The sequence below is a fragment of the Triturus cristatus genome, chromosome 3_1, assembly GCF_964204655.1.
Source record: "Triturus cristatus chromosome 3_1, aTriCri1.1, whole genome shotgun sequence".
NCBI classification, from domain to species: domain Eukaryota; kingdom Metazoa; phylum Chordata; class Amphibia; order Caudata; family Salamandridae; genus Triturus; species Triturus cristatus.
Genome location: NC_140583.1, coordinates 92,595,836 through 92,622,940, shown reverse-complemented (window position 1 = coordinate 92,622,940; position 27,105 = coordinate 92,595,836).

The following is a 27,105-nucleotide window of genomic DNA, read 5'->3' as shown; positions in this document are numbered from 1 at the left end:
CTTTAGTCAAGTCTCAGACATCCATTAAAAAGGTAGTCCCCTCCTGGGTTTTTCAAGGGGCCGGTCGTTATAGGGGCTGCTAGGCCAGCCGATTTGCATCGCGCCCCTACTTCAGAGGGCAAGGCTTCAGACGAGGCAATGGTAACCAAGATTAATCCCGCTTCTGAAACCTTTACCCCACTAGGTCACAGTGCTTCCGTGGGAAAGGCTCCAGAGGACATGCTGCCTACTCCAATTCAGGTGAGTATTCTTCCCTCTGGAAGTACACATGTGGGAGGCAGACTTGCATCCTTTCCAGAGGCTTGGTGAGCTCTAACGACGGACGCATGGATCCTACAGACTGCCCAGGGTTTTCACATAGAGTTTTATGGGGCCTCCTTTCAGGTGTCCAGACCACTCCCGATTCAGTTTTTTAAAGCAGAAAGGTGTTGATAGACACTGAGGTTCAGTCTCTATTAGCTAAGCAAGCCATCCTGCCAACTACTATCCACCCCTGCGGGTTTGCCAGCAATATTTTTCTCATGGACAAGGCCGATGGGATTCAACATCCAGTGCTAAATTTGCCAGAATTCAACGAGTGGCTGGTATACAGGCATTTCAAGATGGAATGTATTCACCTCCTAAGGGATGTCCTGCAGCCCTTGGATTGGATGGTACGCCTCAACCTCAAGGATGCATATCTGGTGGTACCAATATTTCTGCCGCACCGGCATTTCCTTCCGTTTCTTTGGTGCCAGCAGGTGTTCAAATTTTCAAGTCTTCCTTTCAGACTGTCCTCCGCTCCTTGGTGCTTCATTAAGGTTCTCAAACAAGTGGTGGGGCTCCTGCTTGCGGTCCTTGTGGTTGCGTTTTGTCTTTCTGGGCACCCACTCACCTCCGTACCTGCATTTTCCTGTTCCGCTGTCCTGCTGCTCTCCGTCCCCCGCTGCCGCCATTACCAGCTGCGGCCGCTGTGCGGGGACGGACTTCACTTCCCAGCATTCCATGCGCCAGGGGAACAGCTGACGCCGCTTACGCGCCAGGAGGCGCTCAAAAGGAACGGTGCTTCCTCGGCAGAGTGGGCTCCTGCTTGCGGTCCTTGTGGTTGCGTTTTGTCTTTCTGGGCACCCACTCACCTCCGTACCTGCATTTTCCTGTTCCGCTGTCCTGCTGCTCTCCGTCCCCCGCTGCCGCCATTACCAGCTGCGGCCGCTGTGCGGGGACGGACTTCACTTCCCAGCATTCCATGCGCCAGGGGAACAGCTGACGCCGCTTACGCGCCAGGAGGCGCTCAAAAGGAACGGTGCTTCCTCGGCAGAGTGGGCTCCTGCTTGCGGTCCTTGTGGTTGCGTTTTGTCTTTCTGGGCACCCACTCACCTCCGTACCTGCATTTTCCTGTTGCGCTGTCCTGCTGCTCTCCGTCCCCCGCTGCCGCCATTACCAGCTGCGGCCGCTGTGCGGGGACGGACTTCACTTCCCAGCATTCCATGCGCCAGGGGAACAGCTGACGCCGCTTACGCGCCAGGAGGCGCTCAAAAGGAACGGTGCTTCCTCGGCAGAGTGGGCTCCTGCTTGCGGTCCTTGTGGTTGCGTTTTGTCTTTCTGGGCACCCACTCACCTCCGTACCTGCATTTTCCTGTTCCGCTGTCCTGCTGCTCTCCGTCCCCCGCTGCCGCCATTACCAGCTGCGGCCGCTGTGCGGGGACGGACTTCACTTCCCAGCATTCCATGTGCCAGGGGAACAGCTGACGCCGCTTACGTGCCAGGAGGCGCTCAAAAGGAACGGTGCTTCCTCGGCAGAGTGGGCTCCTGCTTGCGGTCCTTGTGGTTGCGTTTTGTCTTTCTGGGCACCCACTCACCTCCGTACCTGCATTTTCCTGTTTCGCTGTCCTGCTGCTCTCCGTCCCCCGCTGCCGCCATTACCAGCTGCGGCCGCTGTGCGGGGACGGACTTCACTTCCCAGCATTCCATGCGCCAGGGGAACAGCTGACGCCACTTACGCGCCAGGAGGCGCTCAAAAGGAACGGTGCTTCCTCCGCGTCGCGGGACGCGCGCGGGTGTCGCCGGGCTGAGCCCGGGCAGAGGGCGGGCCGTCTGTGGCCGTCAGGGGCCGAGGGAGGCCGGGCTGGGCCACCCCTCTAAGGCAAGTGCTCTCGTCACAATTGGATACCCCTTGTACTATACCACCATCTGCTCTGAATCCATTCACTATCACGGAATTGACTTTCCCATGCAAGCTTGCATATTGTATCAGCCTGAGAGTTGGTTGGCCACAAGTTTGTTAGAGAGACTACCGACCCTATCAGTGGTCATTTACTAAATGGTGCCCAATTAGTTGCAGGTTTGCTTGGTATTTTCACCAATCGTTACTGGCAGAGGTTTCCTAATACGTTTGGTACATGATTGCAGTTAAATCTAGATAGTGCAATAAGAGGACACGCGTTGGATTTCTGTTTCTGTGTGTGATCCAACTTAGAATTTACTATTTACTGTGTTGTAATTGTGGTGATAACTTAAGTAATATATCTTGAGGCGCGGGGCATTAAGGTTGGCCGTAGAGAGCTAAGTAACAGGGCTCTGAATTTAATTGTGATCCATATTGTCAATTTATGGCAAAGAAATATTCAACTATGGATAATTACCTTGTGAAAGTAGTAAGCCAAATTAACAAGGATAGAAGGAAGTCATTGGGCCGTGAAGATACTACTTCTACCAATTTAGGCACTTTGAGTAACAGTGGTAACACTACTATAAATACTGTGACGCCTATTGTCCCTGTGACTGAGTGTTTGTTAACAGAGTTCACGGCGCTCCCTGAGTCTCCTGTAGTCTTAGAGCGTCCTGTACCTATGCCTGTAGACTCTAACACCACAACCCTGAATCTGTTGGATGAAACTGGAATTGTCTCTCTTTCCGAATGCTCCCAAAAAAAAAGGGTTGTAAGGGAGTGTAGGAAAACGAAACAAAACAGAGGTGGGGCACAGCAGAAATCGAACTGTCAAGTCACCACAAAAAACCCCTTTACCCAAAAGGGGACTATGACCGATAACTGTGGCAATGATACATTTTCACCCGACACTATGTCCTGTATTATTAAGGCCTTTGAGGACAAAATAGAGGCAGTGGTAAAACCACTAGTTGAAAAAATAGATAGATTATCCGCAGAAGTGCTCAGACTAGGTGGCTCCCTATCCTCATTGATTAACACTCAGACTAAATTGCAGGGTGGTTCAAATGAGCAAGAGGAAAGAAATGTACAAGTCCCGTCCAAGGAGAACATCCCCCTATCTAATTCTACCCTAAGCAAACATTTGCCAGACAAAATAATCGCCCCGGACTTTGATCCATCCCCTTCAGGCTGGACAATGGTTCAAGCAAAGAAAACCCGCTTTACTAATTTACCCCCTCAATGCGAACCATATGTTGTAGTACTCACAAATGTGCCACCCTTAGATACTATGCAGTCTAAGGTGCAAAATGAAACACATGATTGTCTTAAACGGAAAACAGTTTCCTGGCTACACCACAACTGTGGGTTCCCTGTCAACAATTCGGAACAGATCCTATCAACCAGACGGGTCCCTTGGATTGGGAGTGCCAGGAAAGCTTGTAAAGGAGATTGCATAATAATCAATTTTAAACATCCTCAACACGTGGCGACCGTACTACTCAGAGCAGCATCATTGGTACCGACAGAGAATAGTGTGGGTGCACATCCGCTAGGCTATTTCTATCAGCACCTAGCTAGGGGTAAGCAGATTACCACTTCGAGCATATCTCAAAATGTTTTCCAAGGTTTACCATTCCAGATTAACATGAATAATAGGTACTTGGCACTAAGCCCCTTGGACTCGAATGACTGACTAACTCCACCACCTGTGTCAGATAGGAAATCTAAGCTAACAATTCAAGGTGGAAATATGACTCTGTCCACTGTGGTAGCTAGTGATGAAATTGCCCAAATAGGGGTGGGGGTCCCCATGTTAACTACTGATAGCTTGGGTGAGAAGAGACAATTTGGTATCAGGCACACTAAGGATTGGGGTCCAACCATCGTAAACTCACCACCGCATGGAAATAATGTATCACATACTATTGCGGATGGTGTAGCCGAATTCCCATCTGTTAGATTAATATCATGGAACATAGCAGGGGTATCAAGGAATATGCAGGATGAGGGTTGGTGCTCCTACATTGAAAACTTTGATATTATTCTTCTCCAGGAGACATGGGCCACAGATGCACCGCATAGACTGGGTTATAAAACTTTTAGTCGGGGCGCAGTGCCATCCGTGAGAGGAAGAGCATCTGGCGGTCTGGTGATTTGGATAAGGGTTACTGTGGAGGCAGAAATCACATTACTGCCGATTGATTCCCTAGATATAATGGGATTAAGAATGGCGACTAAGGGGAAAGAAACAATATATTTAATAAATGTCTATAATAGACCGCATCCCCATAGCAAAGATTCACATGTGATAATCCACCTTGACTCCTTTTTAAACACTTTAAGTCCAAGTAAGCAGGTAATTGTTGGTGGAGATTTTAACTGTCAATATGAGCCGATATTGGGCTTGGATACCTTATTTGAGGAACAGGATATAGCTAATAATGTCCTTTCTGTAGAGTCCCATAACATGGTAAAAAATTCAAGAGCAGCTATGCAGATTTTACAAATTACTGTTAACCATGAATTAAGGGCGTGTAATGGCCGTTTTAAGTCAGATAGACCAGCGGCTCCAACTTTTGGTAGGGGGAACTACAGGTCCCATATAGATTTCTTAATGGCTTCTATGAATCTATGGTACTTAATAAAAGATTTTAAAATAGACCATAGAATAGAGAGCGACCACTTCCCCCTCCATTTATGGTTACATCCAGAACCTTTCGTACAGAAAATAAATATGACAGATACATCAAATGTCCCAGTAGGAGATCACCAGGTCTCCAATAACAGACGTGCTATTAAGTGGCCCCACATTCTGGCTAAAGACGAAACGATGTTAAATATATATAATTCATTTGCTGACGTATTGGAGGGAAGTCATATGCTTGTTCTAGGTACCCAGGATGTCCTTAACTTACACTATAAACTTGTAGATGCACTGACTTTCCATCTAAGTAAAAGCTACAAAAAGGATCTGAGTCAGAAAGATAACAATCCAGCGACAACAAATCTTTGGTATAATAAAGATTGTCGCAAGGCTAAAAATGATCTGATTCAGGCTGTAAAAGTAAAGGACGCACAGGGAATTAAAGACAGTAGACTAGCATATAAAAAGACATTGTCCCAAGCAAAAAAACCTGGGATGATGTTCTTTGGGATGACCTTTTAATTGCAGCTCACCAGAAAGAACAGGCCACATTTTGGAACTTAATTTCCAAAGGAAACAAAACAGGCAGATCATCTAGGGATATATATCTTGATGAAGAAACCTGGTGCAAGCACTTCTCTAAACTATACTGCAATACAAATGAGGAGATGGCTATGGATGATATCGAAATAAATAGATTACTTGATAATAACACCCGTCTACACTTTAGCCATGAAGAAACTGTTGAGGCACTCCTGGCTATTAAATCGGGTAAAGCACCTGGCCCTGACAAAATCCCGGGTGACTTGCTAAAGCACGATGTAGGAATTTGGGGACCCTATATAAATTTTTTATGTAACTCTATAGTGGCTGGGACATCAATCCCTGATTCATGGAAAGGGGCTGAAATTGTAACAATTTTTAAGAAAGGGGATCGCTATGATCCAGCAAATTACCGCCCCATTAGTTTAATTGATCTTTTACAAAAAACTTTCGCCAGACATATCTTAAATAGACTTTTATTGTGGATAAAAGGGGAACAGATTTTAACTAAATACCAGGCAGGATTCAGGCTAAAAACCAGCACAGTAGATCAAGTATTCAGATTTATGTGTATTTGCTGGAAATATATTAATATAAGAAAGGGAAGTTTGTACATAGCATTTATCGATTTAAGGGCTGCCTTCGACCTTGTACCCCGTAAATTACTTTGGTCCACTCTCAAAGACATTGCAGTCCCTAGTGAGCTACTCAGGGAAATAATTAGACTCCACACAGGAAACTATGCTAGGGTTAGATGGGGTAAGGGAGGAGAAATCTCAAAAGAGATCCCTGTGGAGCGGGGTGTCCGTCAAGGGTGTGTGCTGGCGCCCACCCTCTTCTCCTTATACGTTAACAATATACCTAACTATCTTAAAGATTGTAAACATGATTCCCCGAAATTAGCAGATGAGGTAGTCACCGCATTGCTTTTTGCTGATGACACAATCCTCATCTCGCAAACCCCGCAAGGTTTACAAAACTTAGTAAACACCTTTAATAATTACTGTGTGGAAAAGGGACTAGAAATTAATTCATCTAAAACAAAGTATATGTCCATAAATCCCCAGAAATCCTTTAGAAAGAATTTGGCCCTAAATAACCAGAAGCTGGAATATGTTGAGAGTTTTAATTACCTGGGCATTATGCTGGACAGTACACCCAATTGGAAAGGGCAATTGGAAAAAAGTAACTTAATTTTAAAACAAAATTCAATGCCCATCCTAAAGGTGCACGGCAGTAGCCAATCTAAATCAATCACGCCGGCACTCGAATTATTTAAAGCAAAGGCCCAATCAGCAGCACTTTATGGTGCCGAGGTCTGGGGTTATTCCTGCAACAACAACTTTAGGAAGGAAGAGAACAACTTTATACGCAGGTTACTAAAAATACCAGTAAGAACACCGATAATTCCAGTCTTTCTGGATATTAATCTTAAGAGAACTGACCATCAAGCTAGAATAAGGCCTCTACTCTATTGGATTAGATTATGGACAACCCCTGAGTTGAGCGATTACAAGAACGGATTGCTAGAAATAATTAGGATTGACGAATATAAAAGTATCCCCTGGTTAAAACACATCTCCCAGTGGTTCAAAAAGCTTGGGTTTACTCATTTTTGGGAAAACCCTCAGAATATGTCACCAACTTCAAAAAACTGTTTGAAATCTGCTTTCTGGATATATGTAAAGAATGAAGTATCCACTAATACTAGACTGGGTACATTGTCACAGGAATTCTTATCTGTTAAGGATACCCCTATATTCGAACAATTCATGGATGAGATAAGACCACCACTAGCTAAAACACTGTATCTTCAATACCGATATGGAGTTTTACAGATAGCTGCAAACACTAGTAGTTGGAGGGGTAATGAAGATGAAAGTGGTTTGTGCACCCTTTGCGTACAAAAAGCAATAGAAAATGATGCTCATGTACTGTTTTTCTGCCCAGCTTACAAAAAACCAAGAATTCGATGGATTAAACCCTTGTGTATAAATCTGGGGTTTAGGCTTTTCAAAGAGGCAGAACGTACATTCAAAGCAAATACTTCACAACTAATAGTCTTTGGTCTAAGTAGATTCCTATTTAATGTATATCTTATAAGGAATAAGAAAGGATACAAATTATAATATTTAAAGACTGGTTAGCTAATGTACTTGGTTGGTTTGACATTATGAATTTTACTTTTTCACCCTTTGCAAAATGTATTTTAATAAGTTTTTATATATTATCTGGCTTTTTAACTAATTTATATGTTTTTAGCATAGCTGTGACAGAATTGAACGTGATTGACCTCCATCATATTGCCTGGAACTTTGGATTATGTATTATGTTTTTTTTTAACCTATGTATGTTGCTTTTATGACAAAATAAGTCGAAATAAAGCTGAAATTGATTGATTGATTGAAGTGGTGGAGCACCTTCAAGCGTGCAGCATCGGCCTCAACGTTTACTTGGACGACATGCTCCTCATAGCCCAATGTCCCCAGCAACTGTCAGTCCAGTTACAAACAGCCATTCACCTCGTGGAAGGTTTAGGATTTGTAATAAACCAGGAAAAATCTCTTCTGATCTCATCCCAGATAGCAACATGTTTGGGGTTCACTATCAACTCCTTGCTCAGCCTGCCATCACAAAATATTGGCAAGATATAACATAAATTACGATGCACTTTAGCGAAGCCTCAGACTTTCCCTGCGCCAGATCGCCTGCCCAGTCGGTCTGGTGTCTTCCTCTATTAAGCCTCAGAAACAGGAGAGCGGCCCCACTACTCCAAGAAACAGGGTTCCTTATTTATTAACAAAATGGATCTCCTGGAGGACTCGATAATCAAATACGCACATTCCATTTCACATATAATGACCCTTGACAATCATAAGGGGACAGAAAGGCAATTATACAAATCTGTTTAATAAAACATATAATAAAAACAATTTATAGAATTATATATCAAATTCATATAGTCAAAGATGATCAATACAATTTAATCTTATGTACATAGCCCTTCAAACACCCTAGTTTTTCTTGAAATACCCCGGAGAACACCTTCTTAGACACAACTTGTCCAGATTGTCTTTCACTAACCTGCTCCCCCTGCCATATCATCCTCCGTCTCTTCAAACTTATCAACGCATTTCACTCTCACAGAGGGTGCAGCATATGGATTAAGATAAACTTTTAACTATTTTGGGGGAACCCAGCTTATGAGGGAATAACTTCTCACAGAGACATACACTTCCCTCGAAATTACCTTCCTCTAAAGCATATGCAACCTAGAAATAACCCACAAATTTGATGGGTTTACCTCCATACCCTTTTGGTCTGACATCAGGCTTGTACAATCTTACTTTTCCTTTCATTTCTCTCATCAATCTGTTTTGCATCAATGTATTCTTTGCACCCGAATCAGACAACATTTATACTGACTCCTTCTCAATTTTCACTCCCTCCATGGGTCCTTGTGAATCTCACCTAATGACTTATAGAACTATCTCCTCACAACCAGGCTCTTCTTCCTCATCATACATTCCCTCCCTAAGTTTTCGCAAATGCAACAACCTCAGTAATGAGTGATTGTTTTTTTTTTCCAAAAACTTTCTTTGGCCCATTCGATCCTACACACTGATCTCTCAGACGCTGAGGCAGATTTACAATAACTGGCACATCCTTGCAGAGAAGCAGGGATGCGCCAGTTATTGTGTGTGACAGAAAAATAGCCTTGCGCCACCATGGATGCGCCGCATTTACATTGGTGCAAGGATAGGCAGATGTGTGACGCATTTGTCGGCGTAAAGGTGGCGCAGTCCTGGAGTCGTGTCGCAAGCGCGACCCAACTCCAGCACTGCTCAGGGGTGGCCTATACTTGTTGTGCTGCGTCACTATTTATGCCTGCTACAAGCAGGCGTGAGGTTTTGACGCAGCGGGTCGTAAAATTGATTCGGTGAAATCTTGTAGATATCACTGCATTACTTTTACGATGCTTCCCTGCGATGGAACGCCAACTCTGCATACATTATACCTGACGCAGGTATAATGTAGCGCAGGGCCTTACAAAGTGACTCATCTCCCTAGATGCGTCACGTTGTAAATATGTTGCAAAGTGGCGCATTGTTTACGACGCCGCTGCGTCCCAGAAGTGACGCAACGGTGTCGTAAAGATGTCGCAAGGGACTTGTAAATCTGTCCCACTCTTTGTTGCTGTTTTCAAATTCACAAGTAGAGGCATGGTTTCTGAGTTCTGTTATATACTCCTCTACAGATTAACCTGCCCTCGGCATTTATTGATATCACTCAAGCACAATTGACAATTTTGGAAGAAAATGTGAATCAAATTTTTTGACACACAATTTACACTCATTCAATCTAGAAAAATCTTCAGAATAAAACTTAGGTTAGTGCTTGAATATCTACTGGCCTTCTAAACCGAAATAATGTAGAAGCAGAGAAGATGTCCTCTCCGCGCTTAACGATGTTCCACACACCCAGGCTTAATGCAAGAATACCTTTTTCCACTTTCCCCATGACAAACCTGTATCGCCAGGACTTTTAAAACAAGCATTGGCATAGCCAATAGGTCTCGCTTTTGGGACCTTATAAGTATTTAGTTTTGCAGCACAATATCCTTGGTGCAACAACATCACCTGTTGCATGGCTAAACCTTGTACCTTATAAGTGTTTAGCCATGCAACAGTTGATGTTGTTGCACCAAGGATATTGTGCTGAAGTTATCCAGCACAATATCCTTGATGCAACAACATTAAGTGTTGCATGGCTAAACACTTATAAGGTCCCAAAGGCGGGACCTATTGGCTATGCCAATGCTTGTATTTTTTAGCAGTACCTGCAGGAGCGAGCGGCCAGTGGAAGGACACTGGCTGCAGACAAAAAACAATACTTGGTCCATGCTCCAAGCAGGAGCAAACACTCGAAGACCCAGCAGGAAGTGAGCTGGAGGCGGTGACCAATAGGAAGCAAGGACGTTAGAGATACGTCAAAGCCAACCAATAGTAAGTAATGGGCGGGCTTTAAACTTTTTTTTATTGACAAAATTACTTTACTTTTACAGGAGCGCTGTCTCGGGCAGAACCTAAAAACTAACCAATACTGCAAATGACAACATGCTCAATATGAAAATAGTGTCCTTAATATCTTTTGGAAACTATTAAAAATAAAGTGAGAAAAAACACTAACTTCAACTCCGTGAAAGCACTGCCGATAGAGACAGCCCCAGACTTATTGCCCATGACAACCCTGGAAGTCAAGTGGCTAAAATTTAGGTTGCAAGATAACCAACCTAACCGGAATCATGTTGCTCAATCCAAGTTTCTAGTCATGCTAAGAGGCGGAGACATACTAAACAGAGAGTACACAGACAGGGATTGTATGTCCACACCCACTTGAAAAACATGCTGCTTACCAGTGTTTGCCTCTATTTCTGGAACTGGCTCGTGCCCATGCCAAGCACCACCTCGGCTGCCTGGGCCTTCTCGTCAAGTCACGGGACAGGCGTGACAGCAAAGACCCACGCAGTGTGTTATTTGAAACATTTTGTGCTTTTCAGTGTTTATTTGTTTTAGGGTAGCCGAAAGAAGGCAGCACTTCATGGCATCAAGAGGACAGAGAAGCAGGCGCAATCAAGATATCTGAGTGTTTTTCCAGTTGTTATAATGTTCTATTCTTCCAACAAAAGACATTGTGTATGCGAGATACTTACACAATAGGCTATCCACACAAGAGGGTGTTTCATTCAAGGCCTGCTCCCCTCTTTCTCTCTTGCAGCCTGCATTGCGGACAACAAACAACGTTTATTCTCTCCGAAGATGCATGCAGCTATTGGCGAGGGCTGGCCGCTGCAGCACCGCGGGGAGACTCACTGCATTCGCTAGTTCCTGTTGTCATTTTGCATGGGCACCATACAAGTGCACGGTCAAAGTGTTTTCTGGCGTTCTCGCATGCATCATTCAGTGTTCAGTTAAGGAGCGATGCACCACGGAGTGGCACAGAAACACATCTCCACAAATGCAAGTGCTTACGTGTTCGCACCACTTGGAATAATACAAATACGTTTAACGGACATATGCCGTTCCTTTCAACACAGAGGACTTAAAGCAAAGGAAAACAGAAAAGTACATGTAATATTGGTTTACAAAGTATTTTTTCTGAAATTCTTAAAGAACAGAAAATAAATCCTCTTTACATTTAAGAAACAATTACAGGTCACTCCATTTCAATGAAGCACTAAAACAAAGACGCCTGCAATACGTAAAAAAATTAAGCCTGAAAGTTGACAATACAGTGGAGGTACAACTGCAATGCAGACGTCTTGTTCTTTGACAAACACTTTGCACACTATCCGCATTATAGCACGATTCAAGTTTCTAAGTGTACGGATCTGGGCAGCAGCGTAGTAAACAATATTAGGCGAAACCTTAGACTAACTTAAACAAGCATTGTACGTGCGGCCGTAAAAGTAACTGCCGCGCGGCCGTGAGAGCGAAAGTGATCGCGATCAAAGCGATTGCGAGAACGCGCTCTGTGGTAAGCATGTGAGTGGTGCGCGCGCAGCAGTGATCACGCTGGAAGGGAGATGGCAGCTGCACGCGTGCATGCTCACATGAACGCAAGCGTTAGGCCAGCGAGGTCTGGTAGCACTTTGAAAACCCGTATACTCAATGTCTCGCAGAGCAGCGCATGCGCTGGCTCAGGCGAGACCAAAAAAGGGGGGTGGATTAACATTCTGTATGTAGAACACTAAAGTAATATATGACTGACATAAGTAAAATGTCCAATATGATAAGACTGGTATATGTAATAGGTAATATTTCTTCACCGGTATTTGACCTAAAACCCAATCTCCAATCCGAAAGACAAAATAAGAATCAAGAGCAAGCAAAGGCATGTCAAACTACATTTTACCAAAATAGTAATCCAGTTTAGAGGTTTTGAAGTAACATCCAGCATAGAACAGTTCTCCAACCAGCCCTAGAAGACGGCTCAGTCAATTCTCCATATAAATTCTTCATAGAGCTCCTGAACCCATGTCTTGCACTATCACTGCCATTCACCCTGATCCATTAAGCCAAAAGCCTCATGGGACTTGAAGAAATGTGAGCGACCTAACCATGGCCAGACATCTTTGAGACATCGTAGAAGAGCATGCCATAACCAAGATGGCACTGATACAAGTAGGAACATTTCCTTGTGAAGGCTCTATGCACCAAGACTCAAGGCAGCAGCAACAAGCACGAGCACAAGCGAGTGATGCACGAGAGAGGTGCAAGAAACTCGAGGAGAGTCAACAGTGCACGAGAAAGAAGCGCATGAACGTCTCGTCAAGCAGCATGGTGGGAAAGAAAATGCCTGTTAAAGCAAATGTCCATTTAACACTGTGGGGTCACAGTTAACTCCTCACGTTGAAAATGATCGCTGTGCCGCCCTCTTGCCCTTAATCGCTGTTAAATATAAACAGACAGTATTGAGCAGAAAAGGGGAAAAGATAACTACAAGCCCCCAAGGAGTGCGTGAGTAAAGTAAGCAGAAATAAATATGGGGCATATCAGCAACAACCGGCGATAATTATCGCTAAGCGCACTTAGCGCTAGGATAATTATCGCCGGCTAGCGTGGATTTTCATCGCTGAGATAGCGTGCTATTAGCAACGCTTATCTCAAAAGCGATTAAAATCCTCACGCTAACTGCCTAACGTGAGATTATCGCTGGAAACCCAGCGATAATCTCACGCAATGTGGCGTTAGCTTGTTGATAGGGCCCCACAAACTTAGCCATGATATCCACCTTCCATAGGATATCATGGGTAAGTCAGTCCTGAAGTAGGCGTAAGGAAAGTAGCGATAACAGGGGTTATTGCTACTTTTCTTGCCGCTATGCTTCATAGCGTGGGGCTTGGTGAGAGGAGAAATGTCGCTTAGCGACATTTCTCCTGTCATGTCAGGTCAGGAATGCCCACTTTGCATCTCATTAGATATGCAAAACTGGTGTTAGGAATTCCTACACTAACGCAAGTTTTCACGCGTTAGCGTGAGCTTGCTAATTAGGTGATAAAATTATAATTCTATCGCCTCGCATTGCTGATATGCCCCTATATACGGACACTAGTATTCACTTTGCTTAACAGGGGAATCTTGGCAGAGATGAGTTTATGGTATTTCACAAAAACACAACACACATACCACAAAGAAATAGGCTCCAACAGGTTTAAGACTGTAGAGCAGAATCTCTTTTCTGTACACATACATAATGGCAATTTCCAGAAATGTTAGCTGTCTCCATCCCCACGCACCCTCCCCCCAACACACCAAGAGATGCAGGCGTGAGATGAGGGCTGTTAAATGTATGCTACGAATCATAGTCGCACCTCGGCCATCTGAGACTGAAGTGACCTGAGCCGGAATGTTCTAGAAGCCCAATGCATCTTTTTTCTATGTCTGCATTAATTTCTATCCTTAACACTCTTCAAGTCGGACACTGCCTGCTGCCTGTATTATTCATTTCCGTGGAATCCATGCATTATAAATTGAAGCTTGTACTCCCCAAGCCATCTTCCTGAATTTTCTAATACATTTATCTTTAATAAATATGAGCCGCTTTTCCACCGAGGAGGAATAAATAATAATGTCATGGAAGGAATGTAAACATCTAAATGGAACAGAGGGAAAGGATCTAATGCAAAAACCCGGGCGCGCAAGTGTTCCAGGCCCTGGAACACCATAAAGCGCATGTCTTCCTACTGTGACGTCAGCACTCATCGGTACAGATTTCACACGAGTCAATAAGTGCGTTGTTTGATAGTTTGATGGTTTGAATATGATAGTGTATACATGATAGTGTATAAATGATATAAATGTATAAATGATACTGTATAAATGATATACATGTATAAATGATAGTGTATGATTGTGTATAAATCAATTAGTTGTTTGATAGTTTGAATATGATAGTGTATATATGATATATATGATAGAGTATAAATGTGCAGATTATTCTAGCTGAATCTCTATATGTTCATTATATTATGTTATTTTTATTATTACAGTTATTATTATATTATTTTATGATATTAATTATATTCAAGCTGAATCTCTTTATGTTCAGTCTTGAAATAAAGACAGATACTGTGTTATTTTAGTAGATGGTTTTATTACAAAAGCATCTCCTATGTCAACATTGATGCTATTTTCAAAAAAAGACAAAGTGACAGCCAAAATGTGTTTCGCTCCTTAGGCGCAGGCCTGGGACTTTTTCAGGGCAATGAATGCATTATCAAATGCGAGCAACTGCCCATGAGCTCGGGCTTGCTGCTGCACTCGGAGGTAAGGTCGGGTTTTCTGGTATTCTATTTGGGATAGACATTCCGAGGGATACTCCACTGTAGCACTATAACAATAGCAGGACAATAGGATTTTGTCTAGTAATATATTTAACTCTACTCTACTGTTGCCAGGTTATTTTCTCAACTTTTACTTGGTACCATTCACATGTAACTATTGTTTAGTAGAATTAGTTGATTTTTCTTCGAATGATACTTGACATTTTAATGAGATACCTGTATGTCATTCTGGTTTCTTTAAGTTTCGCAGTGAAGGTTGCTAGAGCAGTACATACAGCACACATCTGGATTCTCTGATCCCGCAAGCCATTTTCCTCTTCAACCAGGTCATATGTGAAGAAACATGAAATAATCTACAAGTGTAAGAAAAGCAGGAAATTGTCATACAATAATTATCTCAAAAATTGTGTTTTACACAACATTATGTCATGTAATAAAAAATATACATAGTCGTACAGATAACATAATATAGGGATCCACGCTTTTAAATCATCCATTGGGGCCGACTGACCCTTAAGGTGGACATTGTTAGAAGTTGTTTAAATTAGCATGTCTGTTGATGAAAATTGAATTTTCATGGTACGTTTTAAGAAAAATGGTGTAATGTAACCAGCAATATCCTAGTTTAAATCAAGTATAATGTCAAAAGACAAGTCACATATGAGATCATCAGTAATTTATTTGAGATGTCATCAGTGATGTCATCAATTGTGTCATATCATCACTGATTTCGCAAGTAAGATAATAAGCAGTGCATGACTGGGTTGGTTTACCCTACAATAACTGGTAAATGTTAGTGTTTTTATGTTTTGTTAACTGCATTTTATTTCTGTTTTTTCAACGAATTTCTCATGTTTTTTTAATTCCAAGTCATAATATATTATATGCATTCTAGCCAGAATTATATGGCGACTGTGTTATTGGTGAATTTCGGAGGTAGCTTAAACGCACATTAAGGTAGTGCAGCCAAAGAGAACCATAACTTCCTTTAACCTTGTTTTTTTTTAACAATATCTGGGAATTTTTTTATCATATTTTCCAGTCAACAGCTAGGTTTAGGCACTGTGAGCAACCCACCATGATTGCCCAGCTGCACTTTGCATCGGCTTTATTGTGTGCAGTAAGAGTGTGCTACAGGGCCAGTGACGAAGTTGCCATGGTTGTCAAACCTTGCTGTGCACTGCCTTTGGGTGTGTACATCAGCGGGGATGGTCACCAAGATGCAGCAGAGAGCTACTCCCCTTGTGAAAAACAACCTTCTACTGCATGCAGTGCGGATTTGGAACAGGACCTGACCTACATCTACAATTGTGACTTACGGGACATGATAACCCAACCTTCGCTTCACTGGTACTTTGTGTGCAGGTGGTTGTCCAACCCCCACTGCACATTGACTTTGACAATGCACAGTGAGCCCCGACCCTACCACTGATGCACAATGGCTGGCCAAACGCTGCTATGCATGGCCTTCAGCTGTTCAGAACCACCATATAGCCAGGCCATGAGACTGAGCCTCCATCTGAGGCCTACTCTATCTTATGTTCAGCAGTACGCAGAAAGGTTTGTGACATGTCCAGGCCTGTGGCTAAATCCTGAAGACAAACTAAGAGTGTTGCCCAACTTCGACTGTGGACAGCCAGGCCCTGAAATAAACATGTTGAGGTGGGCAACCAACTCTTTCCACAACCTTTAGCCATGTGCAGTGGGGTTATCATCAAAGTCTGGTCTCTGACAGATTCTGTGACCAACCCGCCACTGTTGGTAAATGCTCAGATCCAAGACATTGGCCATTCGCAGTGAGGGATGGCCATTGTATCTTGCTTATGCAAAACTCTCCCATGTGTAATGGGAGGAGTATCTTTTTTAAATTTTGGTCCATGGAAAGCCCTCAGTTTTAAGTTCAAGGATTCTCCACTTTCATTGATACATTTTTATAATGTTAAAATCTTGAAAACTTCAGAACAGTTTTATGTCTGATCAAGCAAAGATATTTCCAGAAGTAAAGCAAGATTTTCTTGCAAATGTGGAGTATTTCCGGTAAGAGATTTTTTATCTGGTTGAAAGCAAAGATTTCTATTGGAGTTAAATATGTGAAATTCATGCTAAACTTGATGTCATTCCATTAAGCCATTTATTCTGTATCACAGACCAATTAAATCTCAGAGAATTAAATGGGAAGTGGCAGTTTTTTGACAGCCCTCTTTTGTCCCTTCTCCGAGAGCTGCCTGAAACTTGCTGTGCCGAACCCAAATTGGATGAACCTTTTATTGGAAAGATTTGTACAGTTTTTATTGTGAGAGCTGAAATCAAAAAAGCTGTAATAAATGCAGGAGCTCATTACTGTAACTCTAAAAAGTGCCTTTATCTTTAATAAGTTTTTATTCAGGAAGAACCTTGGCATAGGACCGCATTTTACATGCTGATCAATGTGTCTCATTTATGTGATCTTTTGCAAATGCCACAGCTGTATAAAGCAGTGAGTAGGCTAAATAGCAAATGACCCCCTTATACGCTTCAGAAATCACAAATCAGCATCAATTGGTAAGACCTTGACCAGCCTGTAGCCAATCATCTTACACTTGTGGACCATATTCTGTCACATTTTAGGGTTCCACTTACTCAACATGCCTTAAAGACAGATCTATTGGACTGAACTTTATTGACAACCTAGCTCCATCTTGAAAAGTTTCAGGGTGGCCCGTGAAGCAGGGGCCAAGGAAAATGAAGTCCAGGCTAAAACATGTTTCCCCATGCACCTCTACAGCCAGGACAGCGTAACGAAACTACAATAAATCTGTCAGAAAACTAGATCTTTACCAAAAAAGCATGGTTTTTGGTACTTGGTTTCTGAAATGTAATTTTAAAAATGTATGTCTATTTAGATATTCAGTACCACCGCTGAAAAACCGCAGGGTTCCGCGGTACACGGGGCTTAAAACTCTGATTAACTGGAAACGACTTGAAGAGAAAGCTTGGGCATTCCTTTGATTACTTGGAGACTCAGTCCTCAAATCAAAGAAAACAAATTGAAATAATGACCAAGGAGGTAGGGTACCCTGGTCACTTAATCTTTGAGGGAATGTCTAAGTGGAACGTCCCCATGGTCAAATCAATTTAAAAATCTTTTGTTTCGTGCCTCTGCAGTACAGCAGTAGTGTTGTACTACTGCAAGGCTCAGAGTAGCCCCTAAGTAATTTTGCAGTAGCAAAATGGGAAAAAAGGCAGGGCCTAGGAGGATGGCCAGAAACGGGACCTGAGCTACCAGTGGGGCCTTGGGTGCAGGACCTAATTGCAGGCCTGACGCTGTGGCCAACCCCATGCTGTGCACGCCAAAGACCATGCACGGAGAGGGTTTGCTGCCGGCAGCCCTGCCCTGCACCCTACCCTATGATTCGTTCAGCCAAAGGCCAGGTGCAGTCAGGGGGTGGAGCAACCAAAGGGGGTTGGGCGCCCGTGGTGGTTGGGCACAGGGTCTGTATTTTGATCAAGCACTGTGTGTGGTAGACCTAGTTAGACGTGGTATTAAAATATTACTTTACGTTGAGAAACCCTGGAAATTCATTAAAAAACACACATTTTTAATTGACGTTAGAGTTAGATATCGGAATAATATCTTACTTTAAATTTTTAAAAATGGAAAAAAAATTCACTGAAAAAACAAATGTTAAATGAAGTAATAGTTCATTGAAAATGACACTTAAAACGTTCCATTTTACGCTAAAAAAGACTGCAATTCACCAGTTATAGTTAACTAAAGTAACAATTATTCACACTCCTACCATGCACTGCTTTACACCTCACATATTACGTTACTCATGATGAGTTCAATGACAACATTGATAACACCAATGTGACATTTAAAAGAACATCATTGATGACAACATTGTGTAAGGTGGGGGGAACTAGTTATAGCTACTTCAATTAACTTTAAATAATGGAGTTCAGTGTTTTTAGTTTAAAATGTAATGTTTTAACTGACATTTTCACCTAACTATGACATCATGTTCACCTTTGTTATTTTCAGTAATTATATACATATATGTTGTTTTTAAACTGTGGATGTTTATTTCCAGAACTTTGCTGAAGATTTTGAGCATAGAAGATTGTTTAATAATTTGAATGTAGGGCTGACCCACATAGAGGTGGTTTAACTCACAAGTAAGTGTGGCTTAAAAGTTGCATGCCATCGTGCTCTTCTTAGGATTGTGTGTAGTTTATTTTACTCATCTTTGGAAGGTGGTCCATAGGGCCTGGTAGAAGATATCTTATCAGTGGCAAATGTGTACCTGCTAATCTCTTGACTTAAAATTGAGGGTCGTATGAAGACTTTATGAGTGTTGTGGTAAAATGTAACTTGGAATTGTAATGTAGAATGTAAAATGATTTGTTCATAACCTTCTCTTTGTGAGGTTCTGTGACCAGTATAACAGTTACTCCCAGGACATCAGGAGAGTTGCATGTACCATGTTGTGGGTGATACATGTTGGAATAAAACCTGCGTTCCATATATTCTTCGTGTGAAGAGACTCATTACATATTGGCGACAAGGATGGGATTTCTCTGCAAGTCATGGCATATTCGGGATCATCCATAACAATCTAGAGGGATACTACATTTTATGATATTTGAGGTTATAATTTAAACCTCATCCCAACCAATGTGAGTCCACAAGCCTTTGGAGAAAAGGACATTGAAATGGTGGGTAACTTTAATGCTTGGCAGGGGAAATTTTGATCAGTTGCCTTCTATTCCACCAATCTTTACCTTCCAATTAGATGGAACCTTTTGTAACTCTCACAACTTGTACTGGTAGAGAAAATTTTAAATCACCTTTATTAACTTTTCTTGTCTTTCTAACCGTAACCCAGTCTCCTGTAGTCAAATCTTTGTTATAGACATAATGTTTCCGGATCAAAGTACTCCTTCATCTCAATTTGTATAAATGCAACTGAACGTGAAATGCTCCCGGAAAAGAAAAGTGTTTCTGCAGTCTCTCTATAGCCACTTCTGGTATTGTTATTCAAGCAAAATCCAGGAAAGATAATGGCATGCAGAAATTCGACTCTGAAGTGTGATTGGAAACATCAAGTCTGCAACAAAGATTTGAGTATATGACTTACTCAAAGTAGAGGAATTTTACATTTCCTGATCCCCCTCTAACAATGCTGCCAATAAATTGTTTAAGAATGTTTTTATATTGGAAGGTTCGCCTAAGGAGATTGTTACTGGTAATGGTACTCACCTGGTGTCAGAGAGTATAGAGTTTAAGCATCATGACATAAAACATCACGAGATTGCTTTGCAATCACCCAGTTCAAAAGATTTAGTGGAGAGAGCTAACAGGATTATGAAAATAGGAATACAAATGGCCGCAGATTTTCTAAAAGTGTAGAGTTTTAACATCACTCCCCTTTGTAGTACAGATGAAGATCCATTATCTTTACTGAGAGGAAACAACGTCCATACAGATTTGTTCCCTAGTTGGTTAGAAGACAAAATAGAGAGAGTAAAGAATGCACACTCTGGGGCCAATTCCGATCCGGGTCGGAAAGCACTCTGACCGAGTCGGATCCGGAGTGTTTTCCAACCGAGCCGGACCCCTACAGTCCGACCGAGCGAGTACGATGCACACGTCTGCTGTCGGACTCGGTTCGGTCGGACTCCCATAGAAGTCAATGGGAGCCAGTTGTACGGCGCGTACATGCGCTCCCATTGACTGAATGGGTACGTCTCAAACAAGTGCGCCCCCTACAGTGGGTACGCGTCGGTGCCATCCGCGCCATACATGCCTTTGTGGGGGAGACCCATGTGTCTCCCCCTGTGTGCGAGTCGTATGGCTGCGGGTGTCGGGGGGTCCGACGTGGACCCCCGAAGTCCGACTCTGGGAGCTTTTGCGAGCCGGACACTCCAGCTCGCACAGGCTGTCCCACGCGTGCATCGTACTGGCTCGGTCGTGAATCGCATTCATTGCACGCCACGGTTAGCTTCCGACCGAGATGTACAGAGCGGTTCGGACCCAGAAACGACTAGGTCGGTGAATTTCAAGTAGCTCGCATCGTACTGGCTCGCTCGTACAGCTGTACGAGTTGGGCGGAAAACACGCATACGGCTCGTAGTTTTTCCGGCCGGATCGCGTTCGGTGCCCTTCCGACCCGGATCGGAATCGGCCCCTCTGCCGGGAGCATTTCACAATTAGTTGCATTAAAACAAATTGAGAAGAAGGAAACATCAAGTCTTTAACAAAGATTTGATTATAGGAGATTGGGTAATTATTAGAAATCAAAGAAAAGTTCATTAAGGTGATTCGAAATTTTATCTAACAGTGCAAGTTGTAAAAGTCACAAAAGGTTCAATTTTATTGGAAGGTAACGATTGATTTAATAGAAGGTAACTGATCAAAATGTCTTCTGCACAAGCTAATATTATTAAATGTAGGAGATGCGTAGTGAGCCATGACTCTGATTGGCAAACCTGGTTACAACCAAACATGGAGGTGTGCAATCCTGATGTTGTTGCTCAAGTACCTGTGACGACTGCTAGCAATATATCTGGGAATATAAATTCTGCTTGCTCATGGGCGAGAAAATGGCAAGTAAATTTAAAGACTATGGGGCATAAAATCAAGAGATATATTGCCGTGTTTTCGGCACATAGCGCCGAAAAAGCAGCCATTTTATTATCTCAATATTAGCAAGGCATCGCTAACATGCATTAGCGCATGTTAGCGGACGAATCTGCAACGCATCTCATGACAGCGATAGATATCGCTAACGAGATGCAAAGTAGGCGTTCCCTCCTCGGACAACATGTGAAATGATCGCATAACCAACATTGCGGTATTAACAACGCTGCCCCTGAACAGTGAAGCGATGACAAAAGGCCCGCTAAGCCCCCATCATCGCATGTTTCTAACGCCTGAATAAAACCTGACTTAGCATTATTGACTATGGTAGGTGGATTGTATGGTTAAGTACACAATCCCCTATTACTAAACTTTTCATTAGCGCTGTGAAATCATCGCTGGATTTCAGATATTAATGATCATTATCGCAGTCTATCGCTGGATTGTACTTCGCCTGTTAGCAGAGCGTTGCTAATACGCCGCTAACACGGCGATGTAATTCAGCGATAGAGGGCGATAATAAAAAACACACTAAGCGCCATTTGCGGTATTTATCTGTGTTCTTGATAATATGGCCCTATGTATTAAGAGAATCTTTTTTTTGTGTTTTTTGCTCTAAGGAGAAAGATGTGCTAAGATGTCATTTGTTATGTTATGTTACTTTAATTTATTACATGCCCGAATCACCACGGGAGAGGTGTCGCGGCGCAGGAGCCAGGAGACATCAGAACTAATGCAGTTGAGATAGAGAGGTCTGATGTAATTTTCTAAATTGCCGATGGTCCTTGCAGATTCGTAGTCGAAGAGGCAGCTTATTCCAGTAGGATGGAGCTAAGAAAAAGAATCACCTGCCCCCTGACAGGGACTTCCTGACCCTATGGACCCTGAGCAGTGCTTTGGCAGAGGATCTTAAAAGTCTTGGGGGGAGAAGTGAGTTTTTCACCAGTAGCCAGTGTAGGGTATGAAGAAGAGGGAAAGAGGCTACACTAGAAAAGAGGTTAAGGATCAGGCATGCGGAGATGTTTATTTATTTATTTGAAAGGTTTTATTTGAAAGGTGTTCTGCACCAACTGAAGTTTGGATAATAGCGACTCATGTGCTGAGGCCAAGATACTATTCCCATAATCCACACAGCTGATCACCAGCGCCTGGACACATTTTCCTTGGCATAAGTGGTAGTAGAGGGAATGCTCTTCCCAGCAGCTGCATCATAAGGAAATATGTGCCTACAATGGATACAACCTGATCTTTCATAGTAAGAGCTTGATCTAACCGTACTCCCAAGTTTTTAACCAATAGTTTAGGTGGAGGGGCTATGCCAAGTTCTGGGGGCCACTAATCCGAAGTACAAAACTGTTGGGCTTTCCCAAACAGCATAATCTCTGTTTTTGTGGATTTAACTGGAGACAGTTTTCGATCATCCAGATAGCGATAGCCTTCATCCCAGCAGAAAAGGATTCTTTGGTTCTGGCCAAGTTGTTATCTCGCATAAGATATGTTCTCAAAATCAAAGGTTTTTAATAAGTAAATTATTATTTCTAATTTCTAATACATTTTATGTGCAATTTATGTATTTAGTTGATAATTTATCATGTAAATTAATTATTTGATTAATTGTTATTTTAATTTGTTGATTTTGAATACATTGTGAATTGCCTCATCAATGTATCCTTTTTAATAACATTAATTTTCATATTTATTAATTGTATGAATGTTCTGTTTTTATTTATTTATTAATGTCATATGAATAATTTATCATAGGTATACAATTTATTGTTTTCATAATTTGAATAGCTGTTTGTTTTTTAGGGTAGAAGGCAAGAAGGTGTTTAATTGAAAATAATTTTCGACAATAGTTTTTAACGGTAATATAACATCTGTATTTTTAAATGTGATGTTATTAATTGTATATGAAATAATATGTTTATTGTTTTAAAGATATTTAAATTTTTTAGTTTTTTTGGTCTATATTTAAATGTTTTATTAAAAAGAAATTAGGAGTATTAAGTCTGATTTCTCTGAAGGCTAACACTTTCCCAACTGTTGTTTAGATAGAAGCACGAATGGTAAATCTAACACCTCCTTTGTATTGCACTAGTTTTCTTTCTAATATTATGTCATACAAACCAAGTGATATCATCAATGAAGCCAACTACCATGCCATGAGTGATGCAGTATGTGATATCATTAATATTACAGGATAGGGGTCCAAGAAATAGTTATTCCATTCAATTCTAACTTGCAAACATGAATGTTTTTTCTTTTTTTAAACACCTAACTATAATATCATTTTAACTCTTTTTTTCAGGGAATATATGTGTGTGTGTGTGTTTATACGGTCTGTGTATTGGTTAACTTTGATTTCTATGGGAAATAAAGCATGTACTAAGGAATCAAGGACAGAACTAAAGGCATTGTTGTTTGTGTGTGTGTGTGTATACTTGTGCGTATGTGTGTGTGTGTGTGTGTGTGTGTGTGTGTGTGTGGGTGTGTGTATGTCAGAGGCACTAACAATGATTTTTGCCCAGGCACCAAGAATGCTAAAGGTGACATGGTGAAGGATAACTCTAGCTGACGAAGAAACAATGCATAATGTTTTCTTGCATGTTAAAGTGTAATTCTCTTATACATGATTGCTTTGCTTGTGAATTAGGCATATCACAACCTCCGAAATAGCATATACTACAACTTCTTACAACTACAAAACAGACTATCCAAATTGGGCATGTTAAATCAAACAGCTGTGCCTTTCCTTCTGATCAAACTAGACATATCTGCCTTCTAAAATCTAGAGAATTCTCAATTTACATATATCAAAAAAATCCCCAATCCTAAACAAGAACTGCTGATGCCAACCAGACCTCCCCTACCAAGTGAAGCATGGACAGCCGCCATATGCACTAATGTATGAAAAAAATAAAATGTTACCATCCATTTTGCAATGCAAACTATTCCTGCTTCCCTAAGCATATTGGATGCCTGCCAGACTTCTAAGACTTGATGCACCAATGTCTGATGTTTGTTGCAATTACTGGGAAGATGCTATCAAATTCAAACGTACACTCATACATGCTTTATGGACCTAGGTCAGTGCATATCTCTATGGCATCAAATACGAATAAACCTTGATTGTATCTTGACTACACTAGGCTTACACACTTATACTAGGCTTACATGCAGCCCCTCAGGTGCTACGCCTACTGACTGCACAATCAGCAATAAGTGACATCACAATCTGCAGCAAACTCATCCCCTTTGAATTGAAATCCCCAGAACTCTTCTCCGTTCAGACATAATGGACACAGCTTTCACTTCTCAGAGACCAAACTACCGCTGCAATCGCTGCAAGGCAACTAGGCCTGGGCGGTGAACTTCGCTCCGTTCGCGGAGTTTTCTGCACTCTGCACTCTGTGGAGCGCGCGGAGTGCAGAAAATTCCGCTTCGCGATGTGCAGCGGAGTTTTTTTCCCGCTCGCAAATGGTAAGTTTGTGATCGCGAACGGTAAGTTTGCGAGCTGCTGCTCAGGTAGACTTTCTACCCGAGCTCTATGAATAGCAGAGCAACCTGCAGTTCGCACTGCACTCTGCCACTCGCGGAAATTTGTGGAGTTTTTTTGTAACTTCGCGAAGTTCCGTGTCCACGAGCTACACCCAGACCTAGAAACACAAAGTCCTGCCCATGTATGTGGGACAAAGTTAATGCCTACCTTGAGAAGGTTGCCCCCCCTTTTACTCTCCAAAACATTTATGCCCCCCTGCCTTCACTCTAAGCCTCTAGGACTCCTCTCACTAGACGGGACCCCCCTCTGCCTTCACTCTACACCTGTAGGACTACTCTACACTCGACGGGACCCCCCTCTGCCTTCACTCTACACCTGTAGGACTCCTGTTCATTGGACGGGACCCCCTCTGCCTTCACTCTACGCCTGTAAGACTCTCTATGCTGGATGGGACCCCCCTCTGCCTTCACTCTATGCCTGTAGGTCTCGCTATCCTGGACGAGACCCCCCCTCTGCCTTCACTCTATGCCTGTAGGACTCATCTACACTAGACGGGACCCCCTCTGCCTTCACTCTACGCCTGTAAGACTCTCTATACTGGAGGGGGCCCCCCTCTGCCTTCACTCTATGCCTGTAGGACTCCTCTGCACTGGACGGGACCCCCCTCTGCCTTCACTCTACGCCTGTAGGACTGCTCTACACTCGACGGTACCCCCCTCGGCCTTCACTCTACGCCTGTAGGACTTCTGTTCACTGGACGGGACCCCTCTGCCTTCACTCTACACCTGTAGGACTCGCTATACTGTATGGGACCCCCCTTTGCCTTCACTCTATGCCTGTGGGTCTCGCTATACTGGACGGGACCCCCCTCTGCCTTCACTCTACGCCTGTAAGACTCTCTATACTGGAGGGGGGCCCCCTCTGCCTTCACTCTACGCCTGTAGGATTCTCTATACTGGACAGGACCCCCTCTGCCTTCACTCTACGCCTGTAGGACTCCTCTACACTGGACAGGACCCCCTCTGCCTTCACTCTACGCCTGGAGGACTCTCTATACTGGACAGTATCCCCCTCTGCCTTCACGCTACGCCTGTAGGACTCCTCTACACAGGACAGGACAACCCTAAGCTTTCACTCTACACCTGTTGGACTCCTCCCCACTGGAAGGGACCCCCGTCTGCCCTAAACAAACGTCTACTCTTTTATTCCTTTTTTCAATCAGGCTGATCCTATGTCCTTAACTATAAACCCTACTGCTGCTCTGAAGACTTGTTTTTACAGTTACCTATGCTCTCTTATGTACTCAAGTACCACTCTTTAACCCTGTTGCGATTACTGGTCAGATTATGAGTTAAATGGGCCAGATTATGAATTAAGGGGAGATATGTTTTGTGGGTGTAGATGTGGTTGGAATTAACATTTCTAACTGGTGTCAACAAGGCAACAAGTCTGGGGTACATGCGGGTACACAGCGTGCACCCACTTTTTTCACAGGGTGAACGCCGTCCAGCCGGCCAAGAATTTGGGACCCACTGAATAATGTGCTAAACTTGTCCTGGTGTAATTTCCAAACAATGGAACACTTTCAGCAGCGACTGCACTTTGTCCTCTTTCCTTCTGTAGGCGGGGACAGGATGGGTCTTTCTTAAATAAGACTCCTACTGGGCTCATAACAAAGGCCGAATTTGAGCGCTCATCTGGCCTCCTTTTGTTCGAGTCTCTTGGCTGGGAGCAGCTAGAAGCCTCACACCTGATGAAAATGAAGTGGAGGGGAAACAAAGGCTCACACCTTGTTAGCACTTCACATACACTTAAGAGAGGCAGATTTCACTTTGTTCAGTCCCTGTTTAGGTGATATGCATGCACTGTAAGAATGTCTGATGTGTTGGTCTTTCCCAGTATTTACACAAAACAAATTGCATTTATATAGAGGTTACTTCCCGTTGAGGAGGCATTAAAAAAATGTAAGTACTACTATATTTTCTTGTATAGCCCTACTCATTCGAATGCAGGGTGTCAGATCACTTTACATCAACATGTGCATATTACACGTACAGTAAATTATATGTTTGTAAATGAATGTACAGGATGTGTTACATAAAACTGGGGGATTGCAAGGTGTAGAAGTCACATATCATCTTCCATAGCTCACTGTGCTATTATCCTTGCAATGTGCTCAAACGCACTTGATAGACCTGCTAAACATATATGTGAGGGCTTTAGATCTGATGTCACTTCTTGTGATGCCACTTCCTGTAAAGTTGTGGATTGTGATGCCACTTTCTATGATGTCAATTCCTGT